The following is a 16,119-nucleotide window of genomic DNA, read 5'->3' as shown; positions in this document are numbered from 1 at the left end:
CAACAGCCATCTCTTTGTCTGTTTAACTGTCGTTCTCGCACTCTGGGCTCTGTCTCCACCCAACCGCTCATTCCTTGTCCACCATTCCTCCTTGTCACCAGCAGACTTACCACCTTTGCTTGGCTACTATCAGTTCTGGAGAACATTATCCAAAATATTGACTCTACTTTCTGTCTCCACAGATGCTGGCAGACCTGCTGAGTTGCTCTAGCAATTTCTGTTTTGGTTTCTTTTTCACTGTATCTAGGGCACCATTGCAACCATTATCCCTATAGCCTTTGCACTTAACCTCAAAAGCCACAAGCACTTTGTTTTTGTTGAGGATAACCTTTGTGAGGTCCCCAGCACCTTGCTCCCCCATTCCCTACTACCCTCAGATATCCAGTCCTCTCTTTACCACCACCTCCTTGCTTGTTGCCTCAGTATTCCCGAGTAAAATGTGTAGACAACCCAATGGGTCATACTTCAGAGGGCAGTTAAGAGTCGACCACATTGATGTGGGCCTGAAATTACATGTAGGCCAGGCTGCATAAGAACAGCAGATTTCCTTCTCCAAAGGACAATAGTGAACCAGATGGATTTTTATGATAATTAATATCCTGTCATTGCAGCATTCAATTCCAGGTTTAATCATAGAATCCCTATAGTGTGGAAACAGGCCATTTGGCCCAACAAGTCCACACCAACCCTCTGAACAGCAATGCACCCAGACACATCTTTTTACCCCACTACTTTATGTTTCCCCTGACTAATGCACCTAACCTACACATCCCTTAACAATATGGGCAATTTAGCATGGCCCATTCACCTAATCTGCATATCTTTGGATTGTGGGAGGAAACCAGAGCACTGGAGGAAACTGATGCAGACACAGGGAGAATGTGCAAACTCCACACGGACAGTCACCCGAGGCTGGAATCGAACTCGGGACCCTGGCGCTGTGAGGCAGCAGTGCTAACCACTGAGCCACCGTGCTGCCCTAAATGGATTTTAAAGTAAAGTTGCCTTGGTGGAATTGGAGTCCAGGCTCAAAAACATTAACTTAGGTTTGAATTACTCGACCTTGTGTCATTACCACTCCACAACAATGAGAAGCACTTTGAAAATATCATCTAACTGAAGCAAGATGCAATGTTAATGTCCTACCAACATTTATCTTTGAGATATAATGCAGGAAGAAATTGAAAAGTGTAGTCTCAGACTTACTGCTGGCTATAAGCAGAAAGGTAAGAAGAACTTCTCTCATTTTCCTTCAGTCGAACTGTGGAAACAAAAAAGTCGTGTAGGTCAATTATTGTTCATTGTTTCTCCACTAGACTCCCCAACCATGCTGAAAACTTCAAAGACCACTGTAGTGCCTTACAGCCAGACTTCGGCACCAACCTCACAAAACCCTGCTTTCAAATTTACAGGCAGGTGATTTCGGCACACTTTCAAAAGCCCCACTGCCCCATGAGTGTGAATAGATGCACAGGCAGGTCTCAACCTATTTCAGGGAAGAAAATATAGCTACTTTGGCTCAGGTGAGTGCTTCTAAGGTTACAGATTCAAATATATTCCCCATCCTGACTTGGAAATCTATCATCATTCCTTCACTATTGCTGAATCAAACTCCTGCAATTCCCTCTCTAACAACATTGTGCATCCAAATACAGCACATGGATGGCAGTGGTTCCAGACAGCAGCTCACCACCAACTTCTCAAGGGCAACTAGGGACAGGCAATAAATGTGCTTCCAGCCAGCAATGTCCACATCTCATGAATACAATTTATACATGCCACTGTAGAGTTTTGAGCACAAAGATTAACGCTCTAACACTGTATTGGACCCTTGTGGCCGAATCACAAAATAAAGGCCCTATCTGCCTCTCTTTGGGTAATAAAAGAACACACTTCACCATTTTAAAGAATAGCAGAACTATCCCTAGTGCCCTGGTCAGTACTTATCCCTCAATTCATCACAACAGGTTATCTGGTCATTATCACACTGCTGTCTGCTGTGAGTGAATTGGCCGCCATTTTATTTTTCCCTGAACTGTGAAACAGTGATATGGTTTAGATCTTTTGACCAGGAATAGAAACCCCACTCTGATCAGACAAAATAAATACTTATTCAACCCTCTGAACTTTCTGAGACTTTTTCTGTTGCTGAATCCTCAAAACTTGCCTCAGGTCAGCAAACTATGGAGGGAGCAGCACTGTGAATCTGAATCGAAGCCACATCCTATTGATACAGCTCCAGCTGTCATACCCCAGTAAATAAAGAGGCTAAATGACTCTTTGCAAAGCTAATGGAGAGATGGTCTGGGTATGGTGAAGGGTATATAGTGGGTGAGGTATGTGGGTTACAGGGGTTGGACAGTGGAACAACGGAGATGAAGAATTCTTGAAGTTTATACAGGGAGATTGTCTGCTTCTGTCCCGATAAACAATGAAGCAATGCCAGATGTAATTCTACGTATGAAGGAGGCAAAGTGGAGTGCATCATCATGAAACAGTGATTATAAAAAATTTACAATAACGATGGAAGGGCATGAAGAAAAATCAAGGGCGTGAATATTCAAATGGAACAGAGTTAATTTCAGTAATTTGAGAATAGATGAAGCACAGGTGAACAGGAAGCTAATATTGAGCAGGAAACTAATGTTAGGCCTTCCAGACAAATTAAATCTAGGGTAAACCAAACATACTTCTAAATTAACTCCAGTCTCCCAGTCTGTCTCGATCCCCAACAATATTGACATAACAGGTCCACAGCAGATGCCATATCCCTGCACCCATCCCAGGGACATCTGGACAACAAGGACACCTATGTCAGAGTCCTGCTCATTGACTACTGCTCCACCTTCAACACCATTATCACCTCCAGACTGATCTCAAAATTATGTGACCTTGGTCTCAGCTCCACCCTCTGCAACTAGATCCTCACCTTTCTGACCCAGAGACCACAATCAGTGAAGATAGGTAACTACACGTCCTCCACAAAACAACCAACACCGGAGTCCACTAGGGATGTGTCCCCTACAGTACTCTCTGTGTACTCACAACTGTGTTGCCAAATTCTAAACGAATGCCATCTACAAGTTCACTGATGACACCACCGCCGTGGGATGGATATCTGCAATGATGAGTCAAAATAAGAAGGGAGGTACAGGGCTTGGTGATGTGGTGCAATGAGAACAATCTCTCTCTCAATGTTGGCAAAACTAAATAAGTGGTCTTTGACTTCAGAAAGACAGGGGAACACACCCCCATCTACATCAGGCAAACTGAGGTTGAGAGGGTGGAGGGCATCAAGTTCCTCAGAGTGACGATATCTGACAATTTGTTCTGGATGTCCCACGTAGATGCAATCAACATCTTTTCTTTCTCAGATGACTCAGGAAATTTGGCATGTCCATAAGGGCCCTCACCAATTTCTACAGGTGCACCACTGAAGAGCATACTGTTCAGGTGCATAACAGCCTGGTATGGCAACAGCTCTGCCCAGGACAGTAAGAAACTACAGAAGGTGGTGTGCACAGCCCAGACCATCACGGAAGCCAACCTTCCATCCATGGCTCACTACCACAGAAGGGCTGCCAACATCAAAGACCCATTGCACCCCAGTAATGATCTCTTACAAACTCTTCCAGCAGGCAGGAGATACAGAAGCTTGAATACACACACCAGCAGGTTCAGGAATAGCTTCTTCCCTACTGTTATTAGACTGATGGATGGACTCTCTAGCCTCAAATAATGCAAAACGTGCTAATGTTGCTCTCGCCTAAAACACACCCTGTGCATTCCTAAAGAAGGGCTTATGCCCGAAACGTCAATTCTCCTGCTCCTCGGATGCTGCCTGGCCCACTGCGCTTTTCCAGCACCAGACTTTTCAACTCTGGTCTCCAGCATCTGCAATCCTCACTTTCTCCCAGTGTAACTATACACCTCTTTTTACAACATCTGATTTGTATATCCTTGTTTATGATCTGCCTGAACTGCTCATAAGCAGAGGTTTTCACTGTACGTAGGTACATGGGACAATCAATCTATCAGGGAGAAAAGATAGCCTCCAAAACTATAGGTGATGAAGGAGGATTAACATTAGAAAGGAACATTTATGACAAAATATCAGACAGAGAATAGATTCAATCATCAGGCAGAATACATCGAATGTTGGGGATATTGAGAAGAGTAAAAGAATGGCAAAGGGACAATATGAAAGATTAGTGGAAAACATAAAAGTGAATCCAACTATCTTTCCTGAACATATCAAAGGATTAAAGGAATGTTAGTACTAACGTTATAGAAATCTCCTTATGGCATTGGAGAACAACACAGGTACTGGATAGGTGTTTTACATCTTCTATTATAAAAGAGTATGATTACTATTACAATTAATGAGGACAAGGGGTAGGTACTAATATTGATAAAATTGATCAAATTAAATACATTTTGTCTGAACGTTTCATCTTGCACTGATGAGGACACATCACATAAATATCAATACAAGGGGAAACCAACATTGTTGCTGTATGAGAGGGGAGTGCTGAGACACTTTAGGATTATCAGCCAGTTTCATATCACATTGAAAAGTTGGGTACTGAAAGCTACATAATTACCAAACCAAGATCCTATAACAGACAAAGAACAGATACACTCAGCTCCTGTGTTAGCTGAACATAGTAGGTGACAAACAATCATAGCTTCATTTGTTAGGGCAGCGTTTTCACTTCATTCAACTTGTCTGGTTTAAATTTAAACAAAACTTGGCAGTTAACTGACAAATATAACTAACTAACGAATAGCAATGCCTCAACAATCAGAGGGCACTTTCCAACCAATGAGCACGCTCCTCTTACACAGTTTGTTAATAAAGATTTGTGCACTTTGTGTCTCTCACTGCGTCTCGCACTTGCACACACACCATGGGTGCTGGGGAAAAAATAAGCACTACCGCAATTAGGCGGTAGTGTGGGGGAAAAATTATAAATGTTTGTTTATATCGGTATCCTTCTGACTCATGCTGACAAGTTCAAGCTTTGACAATATGTGTCTTTTTCCAATGTTCAAATCCTGTCTGATCGAAGAGGAAAGCTTAATCCTGACATATAACTACAACTGCAACAATGGAGTCAATGTGGAAGAGCATCATAAAGGACAAGATTAATTCTCATTTGTAGGATGATGGATTACTAAGGGACAGTCAACAGTTGACAATATGAATTTTCAAAAGGCATCTGTTAAAGTACCAACAACAGACCTATCCAGATAATAGAAGAATATGGTAGTAAAGAGATGGTAGTAACTTGGCTGAGGGATAGGAGACAGATAATTGTGCTGTGTAGAAAATGTCTGAATGGGGAGAAATAATGGCCCATGCACCGTCAGAAGAACCATCTACAGCAGCTGGTGGAATTTACAATGAGCCAGTTACACACCTGGAATTGCATGCTAGACCATGATCAAAGTAATCTGTCTCACTAACATCCTTTAAGGAAGGAACTCTGCCATCTTTGCCTGGACTAGCCTACATGTGACTCCAGACCCACAATAATGCAGTTGATTCTTCAATGCCCTCTGAAATAGTCTAACAAGCATCGCCCCTACCAAGCTTTGCTTGTTACTGGTTCCCTGGTCACATGGATGTTTTCTTGATGTGGAAATATTGAATGAAGATTTTCGCATGTGATGTCTTCACCGAGTCCTTGCACTTAAAACATACAGGTCGATCAGATATAAGATGACAGCTGTGTTCCTCTGTAGCCCTGTACTATAGAAAATCACACTGTATAAGGACATGACAGAAAATTGCTATACCGGTTCAGTTCCAAACAGTGTCAGCAATCCATCAATCACCTTATAGCCAATTTGTGTTAACAAAACATGTATTAATCCAGAACGACATGTAAACATCACTGCTGTTAGTGTAGGGGGAGAAAAAATATACAAATCGGGGATTTGGAATCTCCTCAGTTCAGGGACTGAATCTAACTGGTTGGCCATAGCTAGTGTCCTGTGCACAAATAAATAAAGGGTGACTTGGTGATGGGATACTGGCCTCTGTCCAGTTACTTCAGTAACATGTGTTATTTCCCTATTCTGTCTCCTATATGCTCCATGTCCAATGCTGCTCTCTCACTTGCACGCGGATAATGTGAATGGGCGAAAGGGCAAATAAGAAAAAGAAATGAGATTGGAATAGTTAAATGACTGTGTTTTTTACCAGCACAAACTCGATGGGCCAAAGGGCCTTTTCTGTAAATGTAGACCTCTGTGACTAATAAGACATTCAGGTCAAGAGCAGTTAAGGACTTGAAAGATATTCAGACCTTGGCAGGGATATTAACATTCCATGAAAGAATTCAAGTTCATTTTCTTGCTCAGTATAAATGACCTAATCATTGAATCTCTAGAGTGCAGAACGAGGACATTCAACCCATCGAGTCAGCACTGATCCTCCATAGAGCATTCCATCCAGAACCACCCCATACCTGTAATCACACACTTCTTGTGGCTAATCCACCTAGCTTGTACATCCCTGGACACCCCAGGGACAATTTAGCATGGCCAGTCCACCTGATCTGCACAACTTTGGACTATGGGAGGAAACCAGAGCACATGGAGCAGGGCAACGTGCAAACTCTACACAGGCAGTCGCCTGAGGGTGGAATCAAACCTAGGTCCCTGGTGCTGTGAGGCATCTGTCCAACCACTGAGCCACAATGCCACCCTTATATCTGGAAATAAAGCAGTATGAGCTTAATGATGGCAGCTGATGCAAAACTCTGTGCCATATCAAATACTGAACAAAATAGACAACAGGAAGATGGCTGAGTTAAATTCACAGACACACAGTTACGCAACTAAAGGTGGGTAATTGTGAAGTGATGCTCTTGGGGAGAAACAATATGAAGAGGCAGTACCATCTGAGATGCAACACAAGAACTGGGGAACCTGTCGAGGCACATGAAACTGTAGCAGTTCAAGAAGGCAGCTCACCACCACCTTCTAGAGGACAACCAGGGAGAAGCAATACATGCCTATCAGCCAGTCAGCGACACCCACGTCCCACAAGTGAATCTTTTAAAAAGTTGCAAAGGTAGTTAAGAAAGCACATGAGAAACTAACATTCTAAAGATGGATTCTTAGTACAAAGGCAAGGAAATTATGTTTATACTTAATTGGTGCATTGTGACCAATTCTGGGCCACCTTGGAAAAAAATACAAAGGTTTCACCAAGATGTCTGTGTGGAGTTTTTGCATTCTGCGTGGATTTCCTTTGGGTGCTCCAGTTTTCTCCCACAGTCCAAAGATGTGCAGGTCAGGTGGGATTGGCCATGCTAAATTGCCCATAGTGTTCAGGGATGTGTTGGTTCTGCACATTAGTCCGGAGCAAATGTAGAGTAACAGGGGATGGGTTTGGGTGGGATACTCTTCGGAGGGTAGGTATGGACTTGTTGGGCCAAATGGCCTGTTTCCACCCTGTAGGGATTCTAGGAAGGAATTTTACTCTATGACCTGAGGGACTTCATTTTTGTCGAGAAGCTGCCACTATTCCCCTTGGAGCAGGTAAAGATAAACAGAGACAGGACAGAATTATGCAATGGCATTTCAAACCACTAGCAGCAAGAAATGACAAGAAGTTCAATAATAAGGGATTATAGGCTTAGAATAAATGACAAAGGAACAAGGGTGGAAAGGAGAAGAATTGTTTGCACACAGAGTTGTTAAACAAGGACTGTACTTTCTGACAAGACAATTCTACAAGTTCGTTGAAGAGGATTCATTTGCAAGGCTCTGGGGAAAGGCTGGTGCATTGGAAACACTCTGTGAAAGCACCAGCTCAGATCCAGAAGGTCACACGGCCTCCGACTGTCAGAAAGACATCTACAGCCCAAATTTCCACTCACAGGAATTGGAAAACCCATCTGCAAACCCGGGTTGGTAAAAATGCCTCGGATAGTCAGACGTTCTGCTCTGGGAGATTGGGTACAAGCAGGAATCAATCCATATACCCAGGAATAAAGAGAAGGCAACTCCAGGGTGTCCTAGCTGCACAAGTGGAAGGCCTGGCCTCAATGCTCCAGGAATTAGAACCAACTGTAAAATAATTTTAGAAAACTGCTATCTAGCCCCATCTCTCACACTCCCCACGTCCCATCCATTTTATAGGCCATTTGGCCAATTCATAGCAGTCCATGCCTCCCACTCACCACCCTTTGCCCTTACAATCTCCATGGCAACACACCCAGTACCCATCACGGGCACACCTCAGCAGCCATGCTGTGATGAAATAAATTAAAATTCTGGGTTTGAAATGTTCCACTTCTTCTATAACTGTAGGCATGATGGGAAGGGAAAGCATGCAAGATAGTGAATAACATCCCACATCTGTCACTGAGGAACATATCCAATCAACTGTGAATCCACACATTAAGACCTGACAGACTGTGTGCAATTCTGGTCTCTCTCCTATTGGAAAGATGTTGTGAAACTTGAGAGGGTTCAGAATAGGCTGGGACTGTTCTCCCTGGAATATCGGAAGCTAAGGGGTGACCTTAGAGTAGAGTAGCTTTATGTGTCGTTTCTACCATATACAGCTGGTACAATAAAAACGAGACAGCGTTACTCCAGGACCAAAGATGCGGGATGAACACACAGACTACACAAGAGTGCAGTCACACACAGGGCAGCTTAAAGTCCATAGGAAAGTGCAAAACATGCAAGACAGCACAGTAATTCCTGACAAGACAGGACAATAGGCACATTGGTGGACAAATTACAATGTAACAAATGATCATTAATTAAGCATTCTTTTAGCAGCAGTTCAAAATGTTGTCTGAAAATTGCAAATGGAATTGCAAATGGCAACTGTGTCAGCAGGGTGAACAGCAGTGGATGGAGCACGCAGCCCTGGGGAGCTGATAGAGAGGCTTATAAAATGATAACAAGCATGGAATAGGGTAAATATACAAAGTCTTTCCTCTGGGGTAGGGGAGTCCAGAACTAGAGGGTGTAGGTTTACGGTGAGAGGGGAAAGATTTAAAAGGGACCTAAGGGGAAACTTCTTCATGCAGAAGGTGGTGCGTGTATGGAATGAGCTGCCAGAGGAAGGTGGAGACTTGTACAATTACAACATTTAAAAGGCATCTGGATGGATACATGAATAGGAAGGGTTTGAAGGGATATGGGCCAAGTGCTGGCAAATGGGACTAGATTAGATTAGGATATCTAGTCAGTATGGACAGGTTGGACCAAAGGGTCTGTATCTGTGCTGTACACTTCCATGACTCTATAAGATAAGGGTGGGTAAGTTCCTCAGTGAATTACAGGCCTCAATACTGCCATCCTGGGATCCAGAGCGAGCAGGTTCTGGGTCAAAAGTCTGCCACTTGAGGCCTACTTCTTAGTGGATCCACCAACTAGAAGGTAGACATTTTTAATGTTGTTCTTTTGGAATGTGGGTGGGCTCAGAGGTCAGAGGCAATGCCAGTATGATACCCTTCAGGGCCCATTCACTTTGATTACACCCAGACTGGGGCAATTGGAGGTTCCCCCCAACACAGCAGGTAGATCAGCTCGGCTACCTTTCTCAATCATTGAGGGGCAACTGACAAGGAGGTGGTGAGTTGAAACCTTTAAATGGCCAGTAACTGAACACTTGAGAACCTTAGTTGGTAGCAGGTTGATGAAAGAATGTAAATATTTCTGCTTCTAGCCAGCCCTATCGCCACCTCCAGGAAGGCTCCAGAATTACATCTCGAGTGCCTAATGATGACTACATTATTTTTTAAAAGCTTCTGTTAATAAAAGCTAATTCATTAGCATTAAACTTTTCAACAATTTACTCCCAAATTAAAAACAAGTATCTGTATTCAAGGGCCCTCAAAGACAGTATAACCACTTGGAGCCATCAATAAAATTACAAACTGACAAGCAGTTGTGATAATGATAAGTTGTGAAATTAGTCATACTGAAAATGTGTTGCTGGAAAAGCGCAGCAGGTCAGGCAGCATCCAAGGAACAGGAAATTCGATGTTTCGGGCATAAGCCCTTCTTCAGGAATGAGGAAAGTGTCCAGCACGCTGTTGGATCTTGGATGCTGCCTGACCTGCTGCGCTTTTCCAGCAACACATTTTCAGCTCTGATCTCCAGCATCTGCAGACCTCACTTTCTCCTCGAAAATTAGTCATACTGCTCAGATACTAGAATGATAGCTCTCAGGATGATGTCAAGGGACAGAGTGAAAATAAGACCTGAATTTATTTAATACTGCGCCCTATTTTTCTTTTAATTTAAAGGGCAGGAGACAGTTTGAGAATTCCAATGGTTTATTTAACCACTCCTTAGTTATATTCATATCTTCTTCTCGCAATCAAAAAGGGAACTTGACTTTTCCCAAAGAACACTTGAGATTCCCAAAAGGTTCCTCCCATACGACCTACCTAAATGCACCCTCTAAGCAAGAAAACCAATACCACAGCTTCTTAACCTCACCAGAAAAATAACTACATTTAAATAGCACTTGTTATGGTGACTGGACAGCTCAATGTGGTTCAAAACTAATGAAAGAATTTTGAAATGTAGTCACTGCAGGGGCATTGAGAAGACAGCAGGTAATTCAGCACATAGCAAGGAACCATAAACATCAGTGTAATTATAATTTGATCATTTGCTTTTTGTGATATCGATTAAAGGATAAATATTGGCCAGGGCAGCCTTGCTGTCATAAAGATGGCACCACTGGGTCTTTCATATCCACCAGAATATCCCAGTGAAGGACTGACAAGTCAGCACTTCCTTAGTGCTGCCCTAGCTGAGACATTTCCGCTGGAGCCCAGGAATGGGACTTGACTCAGTCATTTTGTGACACTGGGTCATAGCTGACACATTACATACTCAGTATCTCATCCCAAATCCAACGCCCACGAGGCCAAACCAGACAGCTCATACTCAACCTCAATGTCCTTCCAACCTTCCCCATCAAAATTTCCACTCACGTCCTCCTCTGTAATGCTGACATACCCACGGAGAGGGTGAGAACGCCAAACAGTCTGTAAGTTGGTATCAGCCTCTGAAAGTTATTGGTGTCTGAGACATTTTGAAGAGTCCATATTTCCAACAATGATCTGTTACAAGATGCTCCTACTGTGGCAATTTACTGAAATGTGTACTGAACTATAGACACACATGACTCTAATGCAGTGAAATGTGACAATCAGCTTGATGCTACAGCAATTCCATTTTCATGAGACACATGTGAACTTGGGTTGCAAACTTGTGGCTCGTGCAATGTGATTCTTGTTGTCATGTTACAGTCAGGTGAGGTACCATTCATGTTTTAAACAGAGAACAGAACATGTCCGTTTAGCCAAAAGAACCATGCCACAAAAATATCACTTCAACAGAACAAACGTTCCTACACAGAAGAAAATTTAACAAGGTAAATAGAAGCGAATAAATACTATAGCTTATAACTACATACGTTACACACTAAGGTTTACCTTATTTTCCTTCAGGAACTGTCTTGTCAGGCATATCAATCTTAAAATTATTTGTTTCTGTAGTGACCATCCACAGCTATGCCACAAGTCTCTGAAGAAATAGCCTCATCTCCTCCGATTTCCAGGAATTAAACTTGTACTTACCCTCTCTTGACTATGAATGTCTCCGTTTCATTGTTCTTTTTTTAAAATCATTTAGTGGGATATGGGCGTCGTTGGCTGGGCCAGCATTTACTATCTGTTCATAGTTGCCCTGGAGAAGGTGGTGATGAACTGCTTTCATCCTGCTGTCTACCTGCTGTGTGTTGCTGCACAATGATATTCCAGGACTTTGACTAATTGACAGTGAAGGAATGGTGATACATTTCCAAGCCAGGATGGTGAGTGGCTTGAAGGGGAACTTGAAGGTGGTGGTCACTTCTTAATACTTCCAAATGAATCAGCTTGTAGATTCCTTTGGTACAAGACTCCACGAAGGATAACTAGATTCTTCCACTCGTTTCAATTGGACAATCTTCCAACCTCTGCTCTCTCACAAAATTCAACTAATGGGACGCCTTCCAAAACAACTCATGAAGAAGTTATCATTTTTCTCTGCTATTAATGAAGGCTGAGCTAATCATCATTTTCTTTGGATATATTTAAGTAAATTACAAACAATATCAGGTCCAAATTGCACCTGCAAACTTTCTCAGCAAACACAGGCCAATTCATTGTCAATTGGTCAAATTCAATTAAATTTAATCACTAAAATCAGAGCAACTTTCTGATCTTCACCTACCTCCATGATGACATAACCTGCTCTGGACTGTTCTCAAACTGACCTTTAGATTAATTGGGAGCTGCACATGGTCCTTGTGACTAAAGGGATCAAGGGTATGGAGAGAGGATGGATGTGAGATATTGGAACTGTATGATCAGCCATGACCATACTGAATGGTGATGCAGGTTTAACAGGCAGAATGGCCTACTCCTGTATCTATTTTCTATGTTTCTATTATCCCCTTTTTACAGTACCTTCTCTTATTTGATGTAGTTAAATGAAGATTTGTAACCTCTCAGTGTTTACAGAAGATTTTAAAAGCAACTTAGCTTTAACTCTCAACACAAAAACATTTCCGGGCTGTCCTGGTTTCCTGGTTACAGGGAAAATGCCATGACTCTTCTTTAGCCAAATACAACTTTAACCGGTGATAGGAAAGACAAATGGAATGGTAGCCTTCAAATAAAAATAGGGACATTTTGCTAAAATCAGACCAGTTATTTTAAAGTATAAAGTGTGACAGAGTTGTACAGATTGGATGCAGGGCTTGGACTCCCCCCAGTTTGACAGGGTAGCACAGACCAAATGCAGGGACCATGCTCCCCCAACCCTGGTCTGACAGGGCGGCACAGGCTGGATGCAGGGATCATGATCCCCCTGGTGTCGCGGCCCAAAATAAATGATCTCAAAATACAGAGTAGTCTATTTTGGACTGAGATGAGGGGACATGTCTTCACTCTGAGGGTGTTGAGCCTGTGGGATTCTCTACAAAGAAGGCTATGAAGATGAAATCATTGAATACACTTCAGAAGGAAATAAATTTCTTGAAGCTAAAGGCACCCTTGGGAGTGGGGAAAGCACGGTATATGGCATGGAATTTGGAAGATCAGCCATGGTCATGTTGAATGGCCTGCTCCTGTTTTCAATGTTCTTATGTAACTGGAAAAATTGAAATTACGAGTAACATTTTACAACTAGAATGGCTAGGTAAAGGGATGGATAATTTACATAAGATATATTGAATCTACTGAGAGACATTGAGTTGAGAATTATTTACATACTTATAAACATTAAGTCTATTGTGAGATAGTGAGTCTATAAAGTTATCTATTTGTTGAGAATAAACCAGCTCTTATTCATCTGGTGGCAAATTATTCATCGTCTGTAACTACATTGACCTATCAGAAAGTCAGAATTATTTTTGCGAAATTCTTGGGGCCAAAACAGTTGCATATTCAGCCGGAGACATTTGGACATGAGCTCTCCAATACAGATTCTTTATCGTCCCTTCCCAGCAGACTCCCTCTACTGGTACATGTATGCATAACAGCTTCATGAGGACAAAACATGTTCAATGCACTATGACCTGTTCACTCAGTAGGAATCCATTTATTAGATATTGACCACCAGGCAGAGTATGCAACAGTTTGGCATAAATGTAAAGGAAGTCTTTAAGGGCAGTATGCTGCAGTTTATCACTGTCCTATTGTAAAATATGTTGACAAACAATGGCAATTAATCTCCTTATTTGCAAGCAAAAAGTTTCACATAGAAGTCAATACAGATTACAAAAACTTTTAACACATCATAGGGGAGTGGAAATGATGAATGTGTGAGGCTCCTTTGTCGAACATGATGTTCTCCCATTACAGTACAGACCACTTAATCATCAGCAAGAGATCTCTCTGGAAGCTGTAAATTGAGGCTTGTATAATGCAATAAGTCTCTCTTTTCTAATTTATTGCAGGATTATTAACAGTTCTTAGAACAATCTAACACAGGACATTGGAGAAAATCTGATTCAGTAAGGTCACCACCCATTCACCTAAACTTCAGTGGATACTGGCCAGGCCTGTACAATATTTCCTCATAAAGTAATACTCCCTCTCCCAGCATCCCAGTTATAAGTTAGATGGACTTTCCCTGAACTGCTTCATTTTGTTTTACAGCTGCAAATGTGTTGCTGGTCAAAGCACAGCAGGCCAGGCAGCATCTCAGGAATAGAGAATTCGACGTTTCGAGCATAAGCCCTTCATCAGGAAGGGCTTTTTGTTTTACACCTACCTGAGAGGGTAGATAGGGCCTTGGTTAAACATTTCACATGAAAGATGGTGATTGCAACAATACGTTGAGAGAAACAACGTGCACTTGTTGTGGACATGAAGAAATGTCAGCAGACTGTGAGCTCAATGGGATGATAATCAAAGCATAGAGAGTAGGAACAGGAAAGGGCCATTCGGCCCATCAAGCCTGCTGCACCATTCAATATGATCATGGCTGATAATCCAACTTAGTCCTCTGTTCCAGCTTTCTCCCCGGTTCCTTTAACCATAAGAACCATATCTATCTGTACATCACTACAGATGTGACCATATAATAGTCAGTCTGTTTGTTTCATTTTGCTGAACAATGTGTTTATCCGTGATGCCAAAATGGCTGCCACACAACCAGAAAAGTTAGCAATAATGTAGGACAAAGGAGACAAGCAATTGGCCCAGTGGAAAGCTGTGCCTGGCCTGCTCCATCTGCATTAGGCCTTTCTCAGTGTCAGGAGGCTGGCCCCAGGGAGCAGGCTCGCAATTTCCAACAGCGCCATCTTGGAAAATGGCTGCTGCTCTCTGTTGCTTCCCGATGGTGTTTGGTTCCTTTCGTTTATGCATACTAGAGACACCTAGAGGCAGCATCTGCAGCATTCCCAGCCTTTGTGTAAAGCGGTCAAGCAAAGTCAGACCACTCTCTCACAGCATAAGGGCTTATGGGGATTTCTGGGCATACTATTTGTATCAATAAGACCTTCAGCACAAGGGGATCCAAGGCATGTGGTATCATGCAAATAGCATATTCTTAAAAGTCAGAGTGTACATTTGTTTGGAATTTGTCCCTGGTGCAGGAGTACATGGTTGAAAGGTTGTGTAAATGTCTTACCTGCAACCTGCAGCCGTTCTGAGGAAGGCTGGTCTCAAAGTAAAGGCAGTTTGACAATGAAGGTAACACGTGATTGAAACAAAGAAGCATTAAAAAGCATCGAGCAAGAAATAAGGGGTGTCGCTGGAGCTGAAATCGAAGCTGATTGATGTCATAATCTCCTCGACTTTCGGTAAGAATCAAGCTTATTGGTGACATCAAAGAATGGTGCCATGACAACAGTGACTACGAAATTCTAAAGTTCCAGTGTTACAAACCAACTGGTAAACAGGGAGGGTCTTTTACATTGAACTCCCTGTCCTCACTCCACAAAGCCACACACTACACACACTACACTCACTACATGCACCCACACATCACACACCACATTCCCACACACCACACTGACACACATTACACACCCATGCACCCACATACGACACACACCCACACTGCACACCCACATACAACACTCCCACACACTACACTTAACAACACACCACATTCCCACACACTACACACCCACACACCACATGCACCCACACACTGCATGCACTATACTCACCCACACACAACATTCCCACACATCACACTGCCAGACATTACATACCCATACACTACACATCCACACACCCACATATAACACATACCCACACACTACACACCACACACACCCACATACTACAATCCCACACACGCCCCACACTACACACACCCACAATACACAAATCACACATCACACTCCCACACACCCACACTACACACACCTACACTCTGCACACCTACACTCCACACCCCTACACTCCCACATACAACGCCCATAAACTACACGCACCTGCACTCCCACAAACCCATAACCTACAAACACCACACTCCCACACACCCATACAGTACACTCTCACACATCACACTCACACACATTTATAGTCCCACACATCTACACTCCCACACACCCACACACCA

The sequence above is a fragment of the Hemiscyllium ocellatum genome, chromosome 37 (genome assembly GCF_020745735.1).
Source record: "Hemiscyllium ocellatum isolate sHemOce1 chromosome 37, sHemOce1.pat.X.cur, whole genome shotgun sequence".
NCBI lineage: Eukaryota > Metazoa > Chordata > Chondrichthyes > Orectolobiformes > Hemiscylliidae > Hemiscyllium > Hemiscyllium ocellatum.
The sequence above is the reverse complement of the archived record's forward strand: the minus strand, read 5'-3'. Positions refer to the sequence as shown.